This window comes from Cupressus sempervirens, chromosome 6 (assembly GCF_028749045.1).
Source record: "Cupressus sempervirens isolate cs-2001-9-10 chromosome 6, ASM2874904v1, whole genome shotgun sequence".
In the NCBI taxonomy this organism is placed as follows: domain Eukaryota; kingdom Viridiplantae; phylum Streptophyta; class Pinopsida; order Cupressales; family Cupressaceae; genus Cupressus; species Cupressus sempervirens.
Window position 1 is genome coordinate 65,769,802 of NC_143123.1, and position 20,696 is coordinate 65,790,497.

Sequence of the window (20,696 nt, forward strand, 5' to 3'; positions counted from 1 at the left end):
TGATTATGGGGAAACATTTTCCCCTATTGCAAGACTTGAAGGAGTTGGATCACTTCTAGCTTATGCAACACAAAAGGGATTCAAAATATATTAGATGGATGTCAAATCATCTTTTTTGAATGGATTCTTAGAAGAAGTTTACATTGAACTGCCTGAAGGTTTCATAGATCCAATCCAAAGAAACATGGTATGTAAACTTCATAAAGCCTTATATGAATTAAAGCAAGCTCCTAGAGCATAGTATGAAAGACTTTATGATATCTAGAAAAAATTGGTTTTGAGAAGACAAATAATAATAGAAAATTGTATATCAAGGAAGGACCATAGGACACGATATTGCTTGCAAAAATATTTGTAGATGATATCTTATTTATAGGACATGATAACTCATTTAAATCATTCTCTAAATAAATGAGGAAAGAAATTGAAATGTCTATGTTTGGATAAATCAATTTTTTTGTGGGTCTACAAGTTAATCAAATGAAGGATGAGATATTCATCACTCAATCAAAATACATCAGGGAAACATTGAAAGTATTTGGAATGGAATATTCTAAACCATTTGGTACACCTATGTCTACAAGACATAAGCTCTCAAAGAATAATGATTCAAAGGAGGTAAACCAAACTACTTATAGATCAATGATTGGGAAGCTTCAATATGTGGTTCACACAAGACCTGATATTGCATTAGTAGTTGGCATAGTTGCAAGATTTTCTATTAATCTTAAAGAAAATAACATGATGGCAGTCAAGAGGGTTTTGAGATATCTAAAAGGAACTAAAGACTATGAGTTATGGTATAAGAAAGGAGGAAATCTTGAGTTAAGAGCCTTTATTGATGTAGATTGGGTAGGAATTATTGATGACATAAAATGTACTAGTGTAGGAGAATTCTTTCTTGGAAAGAGGCTAGTGTCATTGACAAGCAAGAAATAGAATTGTATTTCTCAATCCATAGCAAAAGAAGAGTATGGTGTTGTAGTAGTTAACTATTCTAATATAATGTGGATCAAGAAATGATGTTAGGAATGAAGGAAGAAATCAAGGAACCAGTGGTTATCTATTGTGATAACACAAGTGCAATCAAAATATGCAAAAATCTAGTGATGCACTTAAAGACAAAACACATTGCAATCAACATGGAAGATTTTGAAAAGTTTAGTATTAATGAGATTGATGAAAAGTCTTAATGATGGAGTACATAGCTAAGAGGGAGAAAATGATAGAAGAGAAGTGACAAGAATGTAGCAAATACAAACCCTAGTAGAGTCTTAGAGGGAGCTAGTATGGATGAGAATTAGAATGAAACTAAAGATATTATATAATTACTCATACTTTTATCAGCTTATGTTGAAATGTTGTGTTACTATCAATGCTAAAGAGGGAGTTTTTCTAGAAATAATTATTCAATTGTACGTTGTCATTGATGTTTACACAAATTTCCATATTAACCAATCAATATTGACTTTGCAGTATTGACCTTGTATATCGTAGTATTAACTGAGTAGTTGGGTTATGAAGACTTTCTAGTATTAATCAAGTAGTTGTTTAATGAGGGTACCTTCTTGTAGTATTGACTATTTGGTTAGGCATCAAAGGAGATATGTATTAACTAAGCATTTTGATATCAAAGGAGATACGTATTTACTGAGTGGTTGGGCAATAAAGAAGTCATAGTGTTAACTGAGTGTTCAGATCTAGTGTTGACCAAGTGATAACAGATTGTAATTGTCAAATATTTTATTATTTGAGGTTGATTAATTAGATTTTTATTGATGTTTTGAAAGGGTATTCAAGCCAAATTTTCCTAGCTTATGATATATAAGAAAGTTCAAGTTGTGAGGATAAATAGTATCAAGAAGAATATGAAAAAGATGGATATATGAATGAAGGCAAAAGGAAGAGCAAAAAAGTGTGAAAGATAAATTAAAAAGAAGTATATGATCATGAAAGATCTAGAGGTCAAGCTAGAACAAAGATCCAAATCTGCAAAGATAGTTGCATCATAAATTAGGTCAATTTGATTTTTCTCTCTAACCATTGTAATACTAAAGAAATCTCTTAACAGAGTTGACTTAACAATCATTTTGGAAATCCTTTAACAAGGTGACATTTCATGGTTGAAGTGTTTGAAGACCTTTAAACAAGTCACTCCTAATAGGGTGATCTAAATCCTCTAACAAGTTCATTCTTTAAAGTATATTTTTTAACCTTTAATAGGGTTAGCTCCTAATAGGGCTCACTTTAGAAGAGTGAAAATTATTGTGACTAGTTACAAGGTGGTTTTTCCCAAATTGAGTTTCCATGTTAAATCTTGGTGTCATCTATGTTCATGTTATTTACTTATGCTTTATGTTTTTTCAACTAAGTTACTAAAGGATAAAATAATTTAATAAATCTTAAGATTGCTTTGTTAACCGAGCATCAGTTATATTCTAGTGTTAACCAAGCTATTCAAATTTGCATGTTCAGTGAAAGTTTTTATTGGCATTGAAGGGACAAGGGTTTGTTTTTGTGGTAACTAATTCACCCCTCCCTTTTTAGTTACTCCTCTTACATTTCCAACATATCCCAACTGGAAGGTAACTATGATTCCTTCCCCCCCTCAACCATATTATGCACATCAAACAAAATTATAATACACACACACACACACACACCATACACATGCAAGTATGGGGTAAGTATAATAGTAAATATTGAATATAAATAACATAATATTATAACATTTACATCTCATCACCATAAGGACATAATAAACATCTTCTGAAAATACATCATATAACATCATCTTGAAAGTAATTTCATCAACTAACTACAAGAAATTAAAGCACCATCATTACAAATAGGCTATAATTAATACCAAAAAAATTAATTACTCAACATATCAAAATATTGCATTTCAAATATCAATTAAGGGCTTATACATCCCATCAAAGATTCATATGGGAATTCTACAATGATAGAAAAACATGGGTATTACAATTCATATCTCCACTAGAAACCACTCCAAAATGGCTAAAACAAGTAGTATAGACCTAAAAGAGGACGTGCATCATGACCCCAAGTGAGGGAATGTTAGTCCTCACTAATGTCATTTAGTCAATAGTGCCTCCTCCAGAAGATGCTCATTAGTTAACTTTTATCACAAGGGATAGGAGATATAATTTGGTGGCCCATGTAGCTATTCCACCACTACATGTCGATCCATAAAATATAGCTCCCTGGGACTACCAAATATAGGAGATTGAATTGAGGAAGGCCATGAAGGATACAACCAATTTTTTTATGATCATGTGTTTGTAGAAGGTATTCTATCAATTGGATTAGGATGAACAAGAGATCCAAATTTTGAGGAAACAAAATGAGATTTTGTAGGAGTTTGTAAAAGAGGTAGTAGGTCCCATTAGCTCTACTAACTCTAAGATAACATTAAAGGTTTCCCTCAAAAAATGAGCTCAGGCCCCTCCACCAAGTGATTCATTTTTTGGATGCTTGCAAAAGATGATGTCAACTAAAATAGCTCTTGTTACTTCTATTACTAACCTGTTTCTTCTCTCTATAATGCCATTTTGTTCAAGGATTCTAGGAGCTAAAAGTTGTCTTTTGATTCCATTAGCTTCACAAAATATATTAAACTCATTTGAACTAAATTCTCCTCCTCTATCTAATCTTAAACATTTAATCTTCATACCTGATTCATTCTCAACTCTATTCTTGAATATCTTGAACTTGTCAAATGCCTTAGATTTTTCTTTAAGAAATGCAACCCACATCATTCTAGAAAAGTCATCAAAAATAATCATAAAGTACCTTTCACCATAGAATCCTATAGTCTTTGTAGGAACATTAAGATCTATGTGTACAATCTTCAACTTTTCTATAGTAGTAAACTTATTGCTTGGAAAAGGAGCTTCGTTATGCTTTACTAATACACACTCTTTGCAAATTGTGTTAGTAGGCTTTACAATCTTAGAAAAATCTTTGAATGCAAACATATTACAAGTTTTCATATTTTTTTCAAAGTTGATATGAAAAAATCTCTTATGTCATAACCAACTATCATCTACCTTTGCAACCAAACATGTCATTTTAGTGGGATTCAGTTGAAATACACTACCTCTAGATCTAGTTCCTTTTCCAACTACCTTTCCATCTTTTTCTCTGACCATGCATGCCTTCTTTGTAAATTGCAGCTGATAACCTTTAGCCACTAGTTGTCAAACACTCAAAAGATTGTGTTCCAAACCATCAAAAGAATATACATCCTCAATGTTAGTCTTACCATCAAGACTTATAGATCCAATACATTTAACATGGAAAGCTGCATTATTTCCAACTCCAACAATGCCTCCATCATAACTTTTGAAATTAACAAAATTGTTCATATAACTAGTCATATGATGTGAACAACCATTATCAGTTATCTAATCAGATTTCTTTTCAACCTGTGATATCAATGCCATTTTCTCAGGGCTTTATTCTTTAATAGCCACAAATCCTATTTCATCATCACTGACACTTACTGCTTGTTCATTAGATTCATCTTCTTCATTGGCATACAAATAATCTCTATCTCTTCTAAATTTTAACTTTCCTCTATATTTTTTCTCTCTTTTAGGATACTTAGATGCATAATGACCAAACTCATTACAAGTCCAACATTTAAAGATTTCTTATCATCTTTTTCTCTTCTCACAAGAAGAGCTAATCCTTCTTCTATCTTTCTGCCCTCATCAAATTTTCTACTACTAGAAAAATCTCCTCTAGCACTTGTGCTCCTTGACTAATTAGGTTGAATGTTTAGGGCACTAAAAGTTGTCTATGTTCTACACAATTCTCCAAACTATCTAAGCTCATTCTCAACTATTTCAAGTCTCCCAAGTAATGTTTGCTTGGTGAAATATTTGGCATAAGGGATCAACAATTATACCATTTGAGTTGCCTAGTTAAATAATGGTGTTAAACTCTTCATATCTTCCAAATCACTTCATCATCTTCCTTGGATTCTCCTTGAGATATGATACACGCAACAATTTCTGATATTTTGCTTACATATGTTCTTATAGATTCATCTTCCATCATTTTAGCATCTTGAAGTGCACAAATCCAATTTTGAAGCCTAATTTTCTTAGAATTTACTTCACCTTCGAAACTATTTTCCAAAGCTTTCCAAATCTTATGAGAAGTATCAAGCGTTTTTACTTAGTTGTACTCTACTTTAGGAAGTGTAGACAATAGTGCTTCTCTAGCTCTCATGATGCACATGAGAAGTTCTCTCTCATCCTCAATACAAGTTTCCAACTCATTTTCAGCACTAATTGTCTTTTTTTATTTTATCAAGATCCAATTATCCTGGACCCATAGACGACAGATGTGTCTTCATCTTTTTCTTCTAGTTTTCATAATTTGTTCCATCAAACTTTAGACTATCCTTTATGAATATGTTAGTCATAGATCTCCCAAAGTTTTTAAACTTTTTCTTCAAGGACCTACTACTCTAATACCAATTTTTAGAAATAATAGTCCACCATATAAGTTGGGGGGGTGTGGGGGTGCAGGGTGGGGGGGTGAATCTGTTATCCAACTAAAACATTTATCGACATTAATTAATCTTAACCATGCAACCAAAGTAAACAACAACCATAACAAGATGCACATACACAATTAAACCAAATTTGTTAACTAGGGAAACCCTTGATTAGAGGGAAAACCCAAGTGGGAATGATGCCCACAAAGATATATTGATATATATATATTCTTTGTTAGAGGAAAAACCTTGTTAGGAGTCTATAAACACTACTAGTAGATAAGAGTCCCTATTAGGAGACTTTGAATCCTTGCTAGAAGATTCCAACCCTATTAGGAGTTGTAGAAGGTAGAAGGACCCACTGTCCAAATAGCTTCCAGATCAAGACCACTAAACTTCACTATCCAACTGATCCCTCAGCTATTCCTTGTAGAATAATTGTTCATATTGTACTTTATCCTCTTTCCTCTATCCTGTCAACTGGACCAATCATTGTGAATTTCTTTTATGGATTTCATGTTCATGAATAGAGATAGAGCCAATAGTTTTATTATTTTTAAATTATCATGTGATCATTTAGTTTATGGGGTTATCATATATAGTAGTGAAATTCCTCTATTGTAACAAATTGGAGAAGGGATCATCCTATAGTTTTTGCATAGTAATTTGACTCATGTGCATACACTTTATGTAGCTACACAATTTTATGAGTTGTGAAAAATCATACACCTCTTATTAGTTCCCTTGATGATTACATCAGTAGAGTTCCAAACATGTTGCTCCTAATTTCATTGGTTTCCTACTTGATCCCTTCAAAATTTTAATTTGCAAATGTGTTGCTAATTTAATTTGAAAATTGGCAGTGACTAGGGGCATAATGTAGAGAAGAGAAGCTAGGATCAAAGCCAATAGCACTTCAATGTCTAGGAACACAATGTTGACCAAGAGGATAGAATCACCAAGGTTGAACAAAGAGTCCAAAGGATGGAGTTCTCCTTTCAAAACCTAGCTAATCAGGTGATCACCACTTTGAACACCCTAAATGAGAACATTAACAAACTGGGTGAATCATTGATGAGTGCTAGATTTGGTGGGGAAATGATGGAGAAGGCTAGCTTGGACATTGGGCAAGTTGAGGATGATCTGAAAGAAACCAAGCACTAAGTAGATGCTCAGAACCAGGACTAGGAGGATGCGAACGTTACGAAGACCAAAGAATTTGTAGAGATCCTATAGGTTCTTGATAGAGAGAACTAATAGTTGGTCCTTCTTTGTTGTCTTATATTTTCTTTGTGTAGTTGGTTTTCTAGTGTAGCAAGTTTTTTGTTTCTTGGCCAAGGGCCTGTTGTTTAGGTTTGGCTTTTGATAAGTAGTTTCTATGTAGCTGGACTTTTCTTAGTATTTCTATTGTAAATATGTTGTAAAAACTTTTGGGATTCAAGATCCCTATAGAACTTGTTTTACTTAATCAAAAACTTATGTCCTTTTAGAGATTTTATTTTCAATAATTTACCTTAATTTCTTGTTGCCTCATCTCTGTAAAAAAAAATTCAAATACTTGGTTAGAATTGGAATTCATATACTTGCATTTTTAGAAAATTTGTATTCATCATAAAATCTAAAAATACAAATAAATATTGGTTTTTGTTCACATTTTTCCAAGATTTGTAGGCTTAAATATACTAACAAAGGCCTCCTTATAAATAGAAAAATTACTCTTCAATTGAGCTATCCATCTAGTTAAAAAACATCCTTCTGAAACCTTGGAGTTAGTTGATCAACTTTTCATGAGAGATATTTCTAAGAATTGATGTATTTTTCATCATGCAAAACAACTACTCAGTAGAAGTGGCACTAGGAGGAGGGAAACCAAAGCCTAAAACTAGAAAATTTTAATCCACCATCTCTATTTTAGTGAGTTTTAAAGTCCTCGCTCAGCAAATGTGATTTTTTGGAACTTAAAATTTTTTGTAAGCCTCACAGTGATAATGAGATCCCCAAACACCATATGTTCTTACCATACACTCAACTTCCTTCTACCTCATAGCCCACCACCTCTCCTCTCTACATACCATTTCAATCAACGCTCACCAACAAAAAATTCATCCACCACCACCCATATCAATGGCTTCATTTTCTAACTCTCATGAATTGTCGATCAACTTACAAGGTTATCTCCATGAACATCCTATAAGTCCTAATAATTTATTCCCAAAGTTAATCTACGAAGAAATGCATATAGTAGAGGACCATATTAAATTATTTAAAGAAATAAGCAATAAGAAGAAAATTTGACATAAGGATGTACTCCTCCATTTTTTCCCTTACACTTAAGGAGAAATTGCATTCAATTTCAATGTGAACTTAATGTTAGCATCTATCATAAACTAGGAAATTTTCAAAAAAATGTTCTTGGAGAGTGTTCATCAATATAGATATTGTACACCACCATTTGTTGTCCATCAAGAGGGACCCCTTGGAGACTATCTCCTAGTTATATCACTATTTCCAAATGATCATGTACCAAAGGTTTAGATCCCCTTATAGAGTACCTCTCAGAGTTATAATACAAACATACTTGAATCTCATGAATTAGCTCATGTCTATTTTCTTGAGAAGGCTTCCTATCGCAAACATAATGTAATGTTCCCATTATTTAGGGTTAGATTGGGACAATAATACCTACAAAATAAATGTCACAACCATAATAATAAAAAATTTAACTATACTATTCTATCCTATATCTTAACCCAACCCTAAAGACATCTCTAGATCAGGTTTCCTAACCCTTAGTTATTCAACTGTCTTCTCTAGAGTATGCCCCTTAAGGTCCACATTTGCATATGTTGACAATAGAAAAATATTCTTGTCATTTCTCATCTAAATATTCATGTAGGGTTACTCATCTCTCACACTGGCATGATAGCCATTTATATGAGGATCTCACTTCCTACATTAGCATTATGAGGTTTCATTTATTACTCATCTAGCCATTCATATAGGGTTACTCATCTCATGCAATGGTATGATAGTCATTCATACAAAGATCTCACTTCTTGTACTAGCACTACAAATAGTTGACAATTTACTTCATTAGAAAATATATTGAATTTTTTGTACAAATTAACTAGCTTCAATTTATAAATACCTTTTTAAATAGCTATAACCTTATCAGATATTTCAATAACATAGTTGTAAATTATTGGGGCAACTAAGGGAAATCTTGGGCTAGCTAGGTGTGGGGGAGTGATAAGGAATCATCATGGTTAGTTATTGTAGTAGTGGATCCCCCTTGGAAATATAGATTAACCATTTGGTTGAGGCAATGACTACTCTCTCAATAACTAAATTGGCTAAAGACCAGGTAATATTTAAATTATTGTTAGAAGAAGACTCTACGAATATAGTCAATTGTTTAAATGGTGTTTTTAAGCCATCTTGGAACATTAAAAATATAAATAAGGAAATTATGGATATCCTAAACCTTATCAAGAGCTATCATATAACCCATGAATATTGTAAGTCTAATATGGTGGCTGATGCCATTGCTAATGTGGCAATTAGGTGTCAACACAAAATGACCTAGCAGGGTGATGATAGCCTACTAATGAATGTCATATCCTACATTGATTATTATATAATCAATAGAAATGAAGGAGCAATTATTAGTAAGAATGGACACATTTAAAAGTGATGTTTTGTTGATTTTGAGATGTAAGGAAGACACTTGTGTTAATGACCCCACCATTTCTTCTCATGCTTTCTAGGTTATTTTGAGCATCATTCTCATTCATCTTTCTCTACTCTATTTTGTGAGATTTTTACGTGATTTCACTCTTTCATCCAATAATTATAGTAAGGCCATGTGAGGAACAAGTAGGTGAGGTGAACCATCAAACTACAAAAAATGGAAGAGTCAAACAAAGGTGTGGGAAATTTTGGAGAGAGGAGGCCTTACCACTTCCATGGTGAGACTTCATGGAGGCAATCCAAATATCGTACTAGTATGTTTCTGGATTCGATTGTGTTAAGATTTTTACCATCAACGTTTCGAATCACACTACGTGATCCATCATCAGGATGAAGAGCAAGAGAAGCACAAAAGTATATTGCAGATAATGGATGACTCAAGAAAGATATAAAGGGAATAGGCCAAGAGAGATAGCACACTCTCCGAGGTTGAAGAAAGAAAATAAATAAAATATAAATATAAATAAAATAAAAGAAACATTAAAAAAGGGGGGGGGGGGGGGAAAGGACCGAAGGACAAGGGGGTCAATAAGGGGAGACTCCCGAGGATAGATTAGAAGATAAATAAAGGCGACAAAGGAAAAAAGGGAAGAATGGTGAGAAAAGACACGGGAAGAGAAAAGAAAGGAAATAGAGGGAACCCCCAAATATGAAAAGACTAAGAGCGCGCCTCACAATTAGGACTCAATATGACGGGAATAAAAAGAAGAGAACAATCAGAATAACATAAGTAAGAGACAAGTAATGGTCGAGGAAGAAATACGCTCTAGCTGAAAACTATGTGACAAAATGTATAGAAGAGAGGCCAAACCAATAGGAGTGTGTAAGATTTATTGTGCCAAGGTGTGTGTTTGAATATTGAAAGGGTCGACTATATATATAAATAAACAATGCATTATTATATAACTATGAGTGTGTGCGAAAGAGTATGTGAAAGAGTATGTGTCTCTTCTTTTCTCGTGGGCTCTTGCTTTTAGCTTGGCTCTCTTTGACCATGTGGGGTAGTCTTTTTGAGGCGTCCTGGTCCTAATGGGCGTAGAGCAGCAGCCTTAGATCCTAGGGGTACACTTCTCATTCACCACCTTTCGGTGGGCTTGGGGCAGGGGTGTTCTACTGGGGTCTTAGTCTCTTTTGTTGGTGTTCCCTTCTGGCTTGTTTCTTTCTTTTCTTGTCCTCCTCGTCTCTCCTTTCCTCATCCTTGTCCCTTTGTGGTGGTCCTTTTTCAGCTTGGGTTTTCTTGTCTTTAGTGGCGTTCACTTGCATATAAGCAGTCTTATATATATATCCACGTCTGCACATTTATTTCCTATTTCTTACCTAATTTATTTAGCTGATTCTTTTACTTTCGTAGATACCATATATATATATATATATATATATATATATATATATATATATCCACTCCCGCACATATTTATTCCTCATTTATATTTTTTAGTTGGTTTATTTATAATTTTTGCTTTATATTGATTCTTGTATATGTATATATATTCACATACTCTTTCGCACACACTCATAGTTATATAATAATGCATTGTTTATTTATATATATAGTCGACCCTTTCAATATTCAAACACACACCTTGGCACAATAAATCTTACACACTCCTATTGGTTTGGCCTCTCTTCTATACATTTTGTCACATAGTTTTCAGCTAGAGCGTATTTCTTCCTCGACCATTACTTGTCTCTTACTTATGTTATTCTGATTGTTCTCTTCTTTTTATTCCCGTCATATTGAGTCCTAATTGTGAGGCGCGCTCTTAGTCTTTTCATATTTGGGGGTTCCCTCTATTTCCTTTCTTTTCTCTTCCCGTGTCTTTTCTCACCATTCTTCCCTTTTTTCCTTTGTCGCCTTTATTTATCTTCTAATCTATCCTCGGGAGTCTCCCCTTATTGACCCCCTTGTCCTTCGGTCCTTTCCCCCCCCCCCTTTTTAATGTTTCTTTTATTTTATTTATATTTATATTTTATTTATTTTCTTTCTTCAACCTCGGAGAGTGTGCTATCTCTCTTGGCCTATTCCCTTTATATCTTTCTTGAGTCATCCATTATCTGCAATATACTTTTGTGCTTCTCTTGCTCTTCATCCTGATGATGGATCACGTAGTGTGATTCGAAACGTTGATGGTAAAAATCTTAACACAATCGAATCCAGAAACATACTAGTACAATATAATGGATTGTGGAAATTTGTTCTCTTTAATCCAAATATCACCAATTTTTTTTTTTATAAGTGGAATGTTGGCTCTGTGAACTTAGATGATAGGAAAATCACAATAATTGAGGAGCTTATATATAGGGTGATGGGAATTCTGATGGTTGGCAGAAAGTTTTACAGAGATTAAATTTTTTTGGATGCGGTCATTGATGACTTTCCTAAGGATCTAGGTGAGGGTGAGGCTTTGGTGAAGCAAGAAGGTAAGACATATTTCTAGCCTGAATGCATCAAAAAGTTATGGCACTTTGTCCTATGGGTTATTATTTACTAGGTGACTTTGGATGGTAGATTTTCAAGGATATGATTGCACTATTTTGTTCCTTTGAATCATTTTAGGAAAAACATTAAGGTTTCAATTCTATTTTATCTCTAATCTTCTATGACAACTAGTATTAATAGGGTTAGGGAGAAAACTCTAGCTAACCCTCTGCTCCATGAGGGCTTAATTTTGCTCATTTATGAGCATGTTGAAGCCCATTCCATCATAAAATTACCTGAGGTGAGAAAAATGAAGAATGTGGATGAGACTAAGTCAAAGGAATCTCAGGGTCTTTTTGATACTTAAGATAGTGAAGGCTTGCATTTAGAGGATAAGGAGATTGTACCAAAGGCTAAGGGGTAGGGTAAAGGTTTTTTCTACAAAACCGGTGAAATCTTTGAAGAAGAGTGTGTTTAATGGGAAAAAGAAAAAAATAAAAAAAAGGTATGGATAAGAATTTATATGAAGAGGAGTCTATGGATACTGATGAGGATGTTGGATACAACAAAAAAAGGCAAGGTAGGGGTAGAATGGAAGAGAAAAGATATGCAAACTACTAGGACCCCTTTGCCCAAGAAACAAGCCAAGGTTGTCATTTTTTTGGATGAGTATGAGGAGGAAAAGGATGAAATGGAGACAGATGTTCAAGAAGAGGGTACCAACAAAACTACTAAGCTAACCAAGAAGAAATAGAAAATTAGTAAAGGTGAGATGGAAGGTGAGTGGAGTTTGAATTCCTTACTAGATTTCATTAAAGATTAGTATAGGGATGCTTCCACTCTAGAGGAATGGGATATTGTTTTGGTGCCCACCTAGATTATAAATACCAACTCTTTTTATGAGACCCCTACACCCTTGAAATGTAGGAAAATGGCATGGAAAAATATGAATATGGATATAGTGAGGTTGAGGATTTTGAGGGAGAAGATTGACCTAAAGGTCGGAGAGGCTAAAATAGTTAAAGTGGATCTAAAAGCCCTCATTGATCCTTCTTTGATCATTCTCAATGACAATAGCAAGGAGGAGGATATGGATTTACTAAACAATGTCAGGAACAATCTTTTGAATAACTTTAGGTCCATCAAGTGGATTTTTCATCAAGTCATTGACTTGAAGGGTAGGATGCAGACTATGGAAGGGAGAATTGATGGTGATAAGATTTAGGATGTTACAAAGTCAGAGAAACCTCCTATGGGTTCTCTAATTAATGTGGATACTTTCTACAAGCTAGAGGCCTAGGTGTTGGAGTTGGACAATAAAGTGAATGGTATTGAGAGCACCCTCAGGAATATAGTGGATCAAAGCTATAAAATCCTCAAAACATCCTATGAGCATGTCAAAATTCTCATTAATAAGTTGGAAGGTAGTCTAGGGGAGAAAGTCATTATTATTGTTGTTGAAGATAAATGTGTTGTTTCTAATAATAAGGAAGGGATAGGGAAGAGGAAAAGGGACAAAACTAGGAAAATTAATGTTGGGGCCTCTTTAGATATTAGCCAAATTAAAGAAGTAGCTATGAAGATGGACCGGCTAGAGGAGCAGGTAGCTGAGTTGATTAAGAAACTAGATTAAGTCCCATTTGTGGTCCCTCCTCCTTTTCCCTTTGTGTCTTTGCATTGTTGTCTTTTGTTAGTTTTGTTGTCCTTTTGTAGCTAGATTTTCTTGGGTGTTGGCTCTAATTATTTTTTATATGATGTATCTCTTGACTTAATGTTATATGTTTAGTATCTTTTGTATAGGGTTTCAAGACCCCTTCAAAACCTATTTTCCTAATTAAAAATACAATTTTAAATTTTATATGTATATAACTACTATTATTAATATATCTATATATAATATTCCACACCATATTCCTTAATCAATTATCATATTCTCTAATTATTGTAATAGTAAATTATAATCCAACATGATTGAATCTTTTCATTTTAATATACAAATGAAATAATACTTAACATAATCTATATGCTTTTAGCATTTAAAAGAAACATACCTTTTCTTACCTTCAGTGAGGCCATTGATAACTATCTTTTCCTATCATTTCCTTGCTTAAGGTTTCAAAATTTTGACTTAATTCCTTTGAAAGATGTGAATTACATTCCTCTCTTAATTAATACTCATAAAAATCTTATTTTTATCATCCCTTTCTTATTTATTTATTTATTTATCTAAGTTCCTTATACTCTCCTATGAAAAATAATGTATTTGTCATTTCTTCATTCATTAGACAATATATACTCACACTAATCAATGGAAAGTTGTATTGCCTATATGGGTTGTGCTATTAGTATTATATAGTTTATTGGTTGGTATTTAGTATTCATACAAATTACATTTTTAATATATATATTGGATAGAATTATTTATTGATTCATTAATGGAATTATTATATATAGATTTATAATAATATTTAAAGATTTTGATAGAATACAATTAACACACACACACACACACACACACACACACACACACACACACACACACATTATCAAATAACTTGATTGTGTGTTTATTTTAATTAAATGAATTTATGTATTTGAAGAATGAAATAAAAATTAATTCATTTACAAAATCTTCATTATATTTTTCCTATGATTGTGTACATAATATGGATTACATATTATTATCTTTGTCCTTCTCTATTTTCCTTCTTATTGTATCCTAATCTTTAGAGACATATTATTTTATTATTTATTAATTTATTAATTTTGTGATGTAGCAACATCCAGGGTTGCCTTGCTTCCTGCTCAATTTGTTCATTCTACCTGTTGTTGAGCTGTCATTTTGCACAATGCTTAACGACAGGAATCCTTTCAATTTCCTTAGAGATTGAAAAACTAATTTGAGGATCAACTCCAATGTTCCAAGTGATCTTGTGACCTACTAGAATCCACTCAATTGAAGATAAATGTGAATGTTCACAAGGAGGCCTTTGCTGGTTCTAAACAAATTGGATAAGATTTTGAACCTACTTGTTGTCTCAAAAGAATAACCACAAAAGAAAGAAATATATTTTTCTATTTTTCTATTTTATGATGAATGCAATCTAAAAATGCAACTATATGAATTCCTAACTTAACTAAGGGGTTAGTAAAGAAAATAAAAAAAATATAGGGTAACAAGAAGCTTAAGAAAATAACATGAAAAGTAAATCCTAATGGACATAAACAACAAAAACAACATGTCTGCGAATTAAGATTTCGTAAAGATTGGTAGGTAACCAATGAAAATAGGAGTAGTGCTTCCTTAATTCCACTAATTCAATCATCAATGAGAATTTAGTAACCATAAGATGTTTCACTTTTCATCAAATTGTAAGGCCATGGAAAGTGTACTCATGCAAGATGAAAAGCTATGTAGGAACAATATGATGATCTCTTCTCGAACTAAGTACGTCAAAGGAATTTGTAAACCCATAGAAAACACCAAAATTAAAATATTACACAACCAAAACAACATAATGAAACTACTATCTCAATTACATTCCATGAACATACATTCACAAAATATAACACATTTAAGCAAGAATCACTTCACTCTATATGAGAGCACCAACAACATATATTATTGCATCAAAATAATGGTGGCTCTGAATACATATAAAATTCTTGAATTTATAAGAAATATTCTCCTCAATTTGTTTTGAGAGTGAGAGAGATCTTTATGCAATTAGATGCTTCTAAATTAATAACAAATCCATTTATGTGCAACTGACTCCATCCATATTATATCATTAATTGGATGCATGAGCCTTTGCATGTCTTAAAAAAAAGAAAACATGAGAAAATAAGAAGAAGAAAGCCATGAGATGATATAGAAGTGTTTGGAAGTGCCAAAAATAGGAGCTCCATCTTCAATAGGTGTCTATGGAAAGCTCTAAATTTAGAACTGGAAATTAACTCATGGTGCACCTTTTAATTCTCAAAATTGCTAGAAAACCTCTAAAAAAGTTCACCTACACACCTAGCACACCTACGAACCTTGGAAGCAGGTTTCAAAAAATGCAAAATTTCACTAAGTGTCAAAATTGAAAGTCTAGTTTCTAGGTTTTGTTCCCCTTTATACCAGAGCTATGTCTATATATTTGCCCTTAAATTTCTCAATGATCTCAATGACTTGAGCTACATCTAGAAAATCTAAGGCTTCATATTTGTCTTTCACTTTCTGCTTATAGTTGCCCACCTTGATATGAGTCTCTGCAAAATCTATGAGTTTCACATCTAGTTCTAATAAGGCTTCTTCCATTCTAAATGCTTGCCTAATATCATCATCATTAGCAGCTTCCTCTAAATTTTTCTAGAATTTCTCAACTACTACCTCTACCTTTATTTATTTAACCCTTGTATCATCCTCAAAAATTTCTAAACATGCATTGCTATAATGTTTCTCTACCTCCAAAATGTGCTCTTGGGTTTGATCCTTGAGCTTATGAACCTCTACATGTAATGTTTCCATTACTTTATTTCCATTTGCAATTTTCTCTATCCAATCATCAATTTTATCTAACTCCTTAGTTGTATACACCTCCATCAACATTTGATACCTTTGTCCTTTGATTGACTATAATGCTTGCTAGTCTTTGTCCCAGGTATGTATTTCATCCATCAGACCAAAATCTTGATTCAAAATGGTGACTAGCCTATCCAAATTATCCTGCATAATGTGTAACAACTTTAGATTTCCTTGTATAATATGTACACCATTTTTCTCAAAACTCTCTCTCCACTATTGACAAGCTCTCAAAAATGGGTCTAATTGGCCCATACCTCTATCTCTTCTTTCTAGTGCTACATTCAAAGTCTCTTCAAGATTTGTTGGATCTAAGAGACCAACAAATTTTCTTAGATATCCTTTTAGGATCTCATTTTGTCTCTAATGTGTTATTAATTCTACCCCATCCTATTATAAGCTCTTGAATACTTCTTTAATTCCTATTGCAACCATCAGTTTAGTAGTATCCAAGGTAGGTTTCCGAAGCATGACCTCCCTAATTTGATAATCCCTTGGAGTCAATTCTTGAACATCTATTTATGGAGGGATACCCACATGAGAAAATAATTCTTAGTTTTGATCACTCATGATGAAGGCTAATGCCCACTCCTTTGGTGGTGACTCAGGTTTCCTTAGAACTTCAATCAATTCCATCCTATCCTCCTCTTCTATAGTGAATTGCTACCTCTTGTTTCTTATGATTCCTTTCTTAGCCATCTTGGAATATGCTCTACTAGGGATTTACCTTTTGAGGATGAAGGAGTTTTCTTAGCTGTACTCTTCCCCTTATCACTCCTCTTCAAAGTATTCTCCTTTTGTGAGAGATTCATACTAGGATTCTATGTAATTGTGGAATCTATAGTCCTCACCTCTATATCTTTGGAAGCTTGCTAAGGATACTCACATATTTGTCCTTCTTCTGACACTTCATTGGTGTATACTTGTTGTGCCTCTTCCTCTTATTCTACTTGGATTTGTCCTTCTTTGGTGTTTGGAGGAAGAGGGGTAGCCACTCCCTTATCTACACAACATGTGACTTGCACTAAGGATGATGGAGTTACCTTGACTCCTCATGACTCAAGTGGTGACTAAATCTAATCCTCCTGTTAAGGTTGATTGGTTGGAGTGTTTCTTATCTTGTCTCCCATCAATTCATTACCCACCAATATAAAATCAAAATCTAACATCTTAAAGGCATCAATCCCCTCAACACCCTACACATCTATCCATTGTTGCACTTCATCCTCAGAGGTTGTAGATTGAATATCCTACTTAGGAAAGGAGGGCAGTGTGATTATGGAGCTTCTTCTCCATTCTAATTATGTGGCTCTCATGATGTGAGTCCTCTAATTTAGAGTAAGGTTATCCTCATCATCCTCTTCTTCGTCTCCTTCTTTTGGGATAACTTTTGGGACTAATGAGAAGGGAATAACTCTCTTGATAACCTTTTGTCTCCTCTTGACCAGAGTCTTAATCTTCCTTCTCTTAGGAGAAGAAGGGGAGACTTGTACTTCTTGTGTGGGTGGAGACACCTCTTGCACTTCAATTTGAGCTTCTCCTTGGCCTTGTTCAGCAAGTAGCACTTGAGGATTGTCTTGGACTTGTGTGGCTTCCACATTCTCAGACCCTTGTACATTTTCTTCTCCTATCTATGGAAGTGCTTGAGTGGCTTCCTCTTCGAGCTTAGTTTATTGAGGAGAAACCCTCTTCCTCTTTCCTTTACCTTTAACCTTATCTTTTTGAGCCCTATAATATCCAACTTGTCTGTCAAGTTGGTGCACTATCTTTGGCCTTACTAGGGATTGAATTGTTAATGTAGGTACTATGATCTTAGTTACTTGGCCTCTTGCTGGGTGGGCTTGAGCGTGAAAGACTATCACTTGAGGAATTGGATCAAGTTTAAAATGTCTCTTGATCCAATCCTTTGTCACATGCCTCACCCTATGATTAATGTTTGAGTTTTCTTCCTTATCAACCTTAGTATTCATGATAGGTCAATCACCAATCTTGTCCCTATCAAATAGTAGATCAAGGACATCTTTAGTATCTTGTTGAATGATTTTCAAAGGAACCTTTATCTTCAAAGCTTTATCTACTAGATAAAGATTCATCCTAAAATAATCCCTTATACAAATATCATAGTCATCTACTGCATTCATCCAATGATCTTCAACTACATCTTTATGCTGAAATGTCTTACTGACTAGATATTGCACCCTTCCAATATTATCAAAATAGGGTTGTGGAGAATTATATTCATCCAAAGGATATTGATCTCACTCAGACTCAAAAGATGGAATATCCTATCTCCAATCCACACTGAATGGTCCTATAGCAATAAGCCATATCCAAGTTACTTTGTGCTACTTTTATACTATATCATATGCACACAAGAGTTGTTGAGAAATATCCAATAGTATTATTTTGTCACTTGGGTATCTAGGGAGCTTCTTAGGACTGATCTTCATACCCACTACCCTTAAAGATGTGAATGTTTGGTACTGGATGTAATAGGGCTTCAACTTCTGATATCTTTGCAGCTGCCTCTTCACATAATCCCCTTCAATGAACTAGATTATTGTAAATATAAAAGCATAATCTATGATCCTATATTCCTTGCTATGCTCTTGATGCTTCTTCTTAACTCACTGAGGATATACTATATATGGCCATGCATTTGCATCCTACATGCTACCCCTTTTGTATAGTCCAAATAATCCATTGCTCTTGCAGCTAACAAGTATACCAAATATGATGTCATATGGAACTTTTTGTTATTCTTAACCACAACCAGCTACTCACCCAAGTTCTCACTAAGAATGGAAGACCAATCAAGTGGTATCTCCATTATTTTCATCTTCTCAATATAATGTACTATCAAAATTTCACAAGTGTCCAGAAGTGGGCAAACCCATGACTTTTCTCAAGAGTATGATTGAATATCCAACATCCTCCTTCATATATCCCCTCATCATGTCCATTTTACGTGCTTTCCATCCTAGAGGAGTATTTTTTATAAGGTATAAAGATTAGGTGATCTCTGAAGCTTCATCTTCATGTTCCTTGTACCATCTCTTAGCTTGGTGATAGGTCAATCTAATGAATTGATCAACCCTCAGAAGATGCAACACCTACTCTATGTTATTAGGTTGGAGATCTAAGATGATCTCTCTAGTTATGCTCTTGATGACCCTTTCCTTAGGAACATAGTTTTTCATGAGTGTTATAATAAGCTATGAGCATTGCACTAACACTGGGTGTGATGTTGCACTGAGAAGTCCTGGTTAGATCAATGTGGATATCATTGGGGATCTCTCTATTTTTTTATTACACAATACCAAGAATGCTCCCAAATCTATGTGACTTAATTCAGTGTCCTAGATCTCTAAGTAATCATCCTAAAATCATGACTTGGTCAGAACACCTTGGAACTTGAATATCATGATCTTTGGGACCATCTTTCCTACAAGGGAAGACGATGAAGAATCTATTGAATCTACACAAAAATGACATTTAGTAGTCTAGATTTGAAGAAAAATCAATTAATCCAATCCCTAACACTAACTTAGATAGAACTAAAAAACCCAATTATTTGAGAACATCAAAAAACCAAGTTTTTATCCCTGGAATGCAAAAAAAATTGTGCACCTGGCGCACCTCTAAGGTGTGCTTGGTGTGCATATCTTTTGTTAACCTCTTAAAATATAGAGTGCACAACAATGCACCTCATGGGTTGCACTAATGTGCACCCTATTTTTAACTTAGGTGCAAAAGGGAATTATGTATTAAGGTGCACAGTAGCACACCTAATTAGATGCACTACTGCACATCTTAATTATGTGTTTTGGTTGTTCTTTTAGTTTTTACAAAGGTAAAAGGTGCACATTAGTACACCTAAATAAGTGCACTAATGCACACCTTTGAGTATTAATGTTTTTTTATGTCTTGGTGTGTGCAGGGGAGAGTGGAGATGGAGGCGTGATGTGCACCTTGGGAGGTGCAATGCTACAATGCAAGAGCTCAAAGTCAAAAGGAATGAAGACAAGTGACGAGAGGGAGAAGGGTCCCCAAGTTTTATAGATCTGGGTCCCTATGCACCACTTGGAGCTATGTAGCTATGCATCACCAAGTGATGATGCTTTCTTCATGCTTTGGCACACTAGTGCACCTAATTAGATGCACTGGTGTACCTTTTTTCTTTACAATAATGACTTCTTCCCCCCAAAATTTTGATTTTTGAGATTTGGTTTTTAAACCAAGACCTAGATCTAACTAGAAATAAAAGATAAAACGCTAAAAAAGACTCGTACCTTAGACTAAGGTTCTGGAAAGCTGAAAAATAAAGTAGGGGGTCCCCATTTCTAGGTGAAATGGGGTGTGTGTTGTAAAACTACAATGCTTGTCATTGTTGAGTTCCTATACGTGTCAAGTTGTCTAGTGTTGGT